General features: G+C 43.2%; 1 non-coding gene across 1 annotated transcript; it reads left to right on the top strand.

Moving 5' to 3' along the window:
- Positions 1–4,531: 4,531 nt before the first annotated feature.
- Positions 4,532–4,689, top strand: LOC133394720 (5.8S ribosomal RNA). Its single transcript, XR_009766919.1, has one exon. It is a non-coding gene; the product is annotated as a 5.8S ribosomal RNA (ribosomal RNA).
- Positions 4,690–5,000: the final 311 nt, after the last annotated feature.

The following is a 5,000-nucleotide window of genomic DNA, read 5'->3' as shown; positions in this document are numbered from 1 at the left end:
ATATCATTAGAATCAACAAACTCTTTGAATGCGGTTGAAGTAAAGCATGTTGCACGGTCACTTATAATTCGCTTCGGTCTGCTATAATATGACATATATTGAGTGAGAGCTTCACATACTTCATTAGTATTAGTTGTAGCGGTAGCGTATAGTTTTGTAAATTTGGTGAAGGCATCTATGACAACCAATATATATTTCTTGCGAGATGTAATGTTGGGTAGGGGTCCTAAATGATCAATATGCAACGTGTCGAATGGTACGGGTGTCTTTGGAATACTGTACATATTTCGGTTGTTAGTTCTTGGAGGTGCTGAATAGACGATGCATTTTAAACAATTTTTAATGAAGTTCTCAACTCTTGGTTTCATATGAGGGAACCAATAGTGTTGGCTAATGGTTTGGCAAGTTTTGCTGATGGCAAGATGACCAATCTTTTCGTGATTGTGTCGGATAATATTGTCTACCATTTCTCGTGGCACATATAATTGAAGATGATTTGTGGAAGACTGACGATATACCAAACCATCTTGGAGGATAAATCCTTGAACAGAACCAGCTTCAAGTTTTTGTCGTAGGGTATTTATTAAGGGGTCTTGGGATTGAGCAATCTGAAGTTGAAAATCAAGATCTAAGTCGCTGATTGCTCCAACGGCTTCAGTTCGGCTTAGAGCGTCTACATGAGCCATAGAAGTTCCAGATCGGTAATGAATTGTGTAATCATAGTTTTCTAAAAACAAAGACCATCTTGCTATTTTAGCCGATGCATTCCTGTTTTTTAAGGTTTCGACCAATGAATTGCAGTCAGTAAAGATTTTTAAAGGCAACCCATGTACGTATACATGGAATCTTTTAAGTGCATAGATAACGGAAAGCGTCTCTAGCTCGTAGCTATGCAACTTTGCCTCTTCTTTTGATGTTGTCTTCGAGAAATAAGCTACAGGATGAAGTTTATTATCTTCTTGTTTCTGTAATAATACAGCACCAAAGCCGAACGAGCTGGCATCGCAATGAAGCTCAGTCTCCTTTTTGGGATCAAAAATAGCAAGGATAGGGGATTGAGTAAGTTTCTCTCGCAATGTTTCAAATGCTTCACAACAGCTTGTATCAAAGTTAAATAATTCATCTTTTTGAAGTAAGTTAGTGAGTGGTTTAGCAATGCAAGAAAACGAAGGGACAAAGCGTCGAAAATAAGAGAAGAGTCCTAAACATCTTCTGAGTTGTTTAACATTAATAGGCATCGGATAATTTCTAATGGCTTGAATGTGCCGATCACTAGGTCGAATACCGAAAGCATTTGCTTTGTATCCTAGATAGTCAAGTTCTTGATGCGCAAATTTACACTTGTCAACGCGAAGCTCAAGGCCACATTGTTTGATTCTCTCTAGAACTGCCTGAAGGGTTTTTAAGTGAGACTGAAAGTCCAAGGAGGCTATTATAATGTCGTCCAAGTAGACGACCACTTTTTCATCATCGATAAATTCACGAAGAATGGAGTTAATAAATCTCTGGAACTCAGAGGGGGCATTCTTAAGACCGAAGGGCATTTTGGTGTACTCGTACTGACCATCAGGGGTGACGAAAGAAGTGTAGGGAATGGAAGATTCTTCCATCCGTATCTGGTGGAAGCCACTTTTGAGATCTAGTAAACTGAAAAACTTTTTGTTGCTAAGATGCTCTAAACATGTTTCAATCAACGGTAGTGGGTAATTATCCCTCACAGTAATTTTGTTTAACGGTCGATAGTCCACGCACATTCGAACCTCTCCATTCTTCTTCCGCACGAGTACCAGAGCCGAAGCATAAGGAGAATTGCTAGGTCTTATAACCTTTTCTTTAAGTAAGTTTGAAACGATTTCCTTCACTTGATTACGTTCCCCGTATGATAATCTCCGAGGTTTTGTGAAAATAGGAGTTTGATTAGTTAGATTAATTTTCATACAGTGATTTGATAGTTCATTATTTTTAGAAGTATTATTTATATAAGAATTTTCAAAAATAGACAAAATGGTTGAAGTCTCTTCGAGGGATAGAGAAGGGCCAGTATCAAGTTTAAATTCAGATTCAAATGTATCAATAGCACAGATTTCACTAAAGGCATTATCTAATATACCAGATTTGCTAACGTTCCTTTTTTGTTCCTCTATAGTTTTTGTAGGGATAATGCAAGTTCGTTTAAGCGGGATGTGATCTTTTAAATACATAAGATGAACATTAAGTGCTGGAAGTAGATCCTTCCCTATGATTATTGGCCATGCCATAGATGTATGTGGCAGTATAACAAACATGTGATGGAGAATCGTCTCCCTGAATTGAATTCGGCAGTGTATTTGGCCACGAGTATAAAGATGCGAATTTCCTAAACCTTTGTAGTTGGAAGGAACTGGATCAGATAACAGGCATAAAGGTACGATCTTCTCATTAATAAAGCTTACTGGGCTACCTGTATCAAATAAGGAATATTCTTTGACTGTCATGATTATTTTCCCTGACTTAAGAAAAGAAGCACTCACCTCGTGCAATTCATTTAATGGCAGTGTTTCTGCATTATCGATATCAACGCGATTGGCCGCATCCGGATAAGCAGCAGCGCTGGTTTCAGCATTCGGACAGCTTTTATAGTTGTGTCCCAGCTGGAAGCAACGGAAACAAGCTCCTGGTGGGCGGCGTTGGCGTGTACAAGCACTCTGATGATGACCAAACTGAGAGCAATTGAAACAACGGACAGTTGTTGGTGTTGTTCCCCGATTAGTTGTAACCCGTTTGCGATCACTGGGAAAGGGCGTCTCGGATGATTTAGCAACATATCGTGGTCGAATCGCCTCGAACTTGTTCAAAAGTGGCTTCAAATCCTCCACTTTTTCGACCAGAAAACGCATTCCAGCGGTGTGGGACGGACTGCCAAGCCCTTCGAAGATGATGTTAATTAATTCAGGCTCAGGAACGGATGCGCGACTGGCGATTCGCTGCATATCTAATACGTAACGCAGGGCTGTCTCATGGGGCGAGAGACGACGGTTACGCAGCTGTCGGTAGACGCCTTCGGTCGTGGGTGTCACATAAAAGTTTGCAACCAGCTCGTCTTTTAATTGTTGCAGTGTTGAAGCACGAGAGGCTTTAGCGACCATAGCAGCAGATCCTTTCAGTAAACGGTACACGTAGAAGAATTTATCAGAATCTTGGACGCGGCACAGAGAAAAGTGATGATCTAGCTCGTCAAGCCATTCAATGATGCACTTTGATGCATCGTCTCCAGTAAAAGGCTCAATAATTCCATCTAGCTTCAAATCGCTTGCCGAAAATTTTCCCGATTGATATTCAAGGGTTTGGACCCTTTGGCGAAGCTCTAAAAGTTCCAAGCGTCGTCGCATTTCGTTGAGTTCATTTTCGTTGTCGGCGTTAGCAGGAAGCGAAGAAGAATTCTCATTGTTAAGCGCGATGGGAGCACAAGCTACGGAAGCACTCAAAATGGTGGCAGAATCGGTATCGTTGTCGCCTTTCAAAATGGTGGATGCGCAATTTGCCGCGACGGTAGCTACGGCGGTGGTGGTGGTGGCGGCTATGGCGGTGCTCGACGGGGGGCATATCTCACCTCGTGAGGTTGTTGCGACTGCTTCCGCTGATGTTAGTTGTAGAACGTTTTCAGAAAACATATTCCGAATTTGTGGAATAGAAGCCGTAACGGGGACTTCTATGCCCTTACTTTCAAGAGCACACAACATCTCATCTTTTGTAGGCATCGCGATGGCGGATCGTGGCGTCACCTCGCACACACATACACACGCACACACTTTTCGCTATACTTTTTATCGTGAGGGTGCAAACAGCAAAACAGGTGTAGTCGATAGGACGTATCCCACTTCTGAGATGTAATGATTAGAATTAATTTGAATTAATTCAAATCAACCGATGAACTCAAACTGAGCACAGTCCGAAGGCAGAAGAATAAAGGCAGAAGAAATAAACCGACACAGAAGAAGACTGAAGATGTTGCCGGTACGACGATCCGTAAACGAATGACGTTTATTGTTCATTGCCGCGCGCACGATGATCATGACAGCGGTCATGATCAAGTTTGACACACGAAGCACAGTGGCCGCATCGTGGTCATATGTCTAAGATATTACAAGTCGTAACAAGGTTTCCGTAGGTGAACCTGCGGAAGGATCATTAACGTGGTTTTTGAATGAGTAATAACAAGGTTGAAGTGTTATGTTGGAGGTCGAGTGCGCTGCATACCAAACTTTGAACGCGGTAACTTGCACTCGGCGCCGACATGCACACCCAAACCGTAGTTTTGATATGTGTGGGGAGTTCCTTACGGTTCTTCCTCCCAGAGATCGTCACTATCTGGGACGTACATTAATTTGTACCTGCATTAGCGTACGCTTTTGTAGAGAGCATATCAAGACGTCTCGTAAGAGACAACACTTGTACTTGTACAAGTTTGAGTAACCCATTGTTGCAGGTCGAGTGTGTTGCATACCAAACTTTGAACGCGGTTACGCCACTCGGCGCCGAAAGGCACTCTTTAAACCCTAGGCAGGGGATCACTCGGCTCATGGATCGATGAAGACCGCAGCTAAATGCGCGTCATAATGTGAACTGCAGGACACATGAACATTGATAAGTTGAACGCATATGGCGCATCGGACGTTTAATCCCGACCGATGCACACATTCTTGAGTGCCTACTAATTACCAAAGTCTCATTTAGTTAACTACAGTGGCCGTCCGCGAAGGTGCCCGGGTCATCCGACGCACTGGGCGGTCGCTGTGCATAATGACGTGCTTGGTCCCCGTCTGCGGGTCCTCGGGCGTTGAAAGTGGACACTCTCGAGCGTATGTTGGATGCGTTTCGTGTTGGTGGTGTTTGATGCGTAGGGCTTGTGGTGTGTGTCAAGCCGCATGGTTCGAACTAATGCTACGTCGTTCCCGATGGCCACCGGCAGTCTACTCTCCAGGCTAAAGTCGGCTCGTCTAGGGATTCGGAAAGCTAAGTCG

The sequence above is a fragment of the Anopheles gambiae genome, assembly GCF_943734735.2.
Source record: "Anopheles gambiae chromosome X unlocalized genomic scaffold, idAnoGambNW_F1_1 X_unloc_4, whole genome shotgun sequence".
Lineage (NCBI taxonomy): Eukaryota > Metazoa > Arthropoda > Insecta > Diptera > Culicidae > Anopheles > Anopheles gambiae.
The sequence above is the reverse complement of the archived record's forward strand: the minus strand, read 5'-3'. Positions and strand labels throughout refer to the sequence as shown.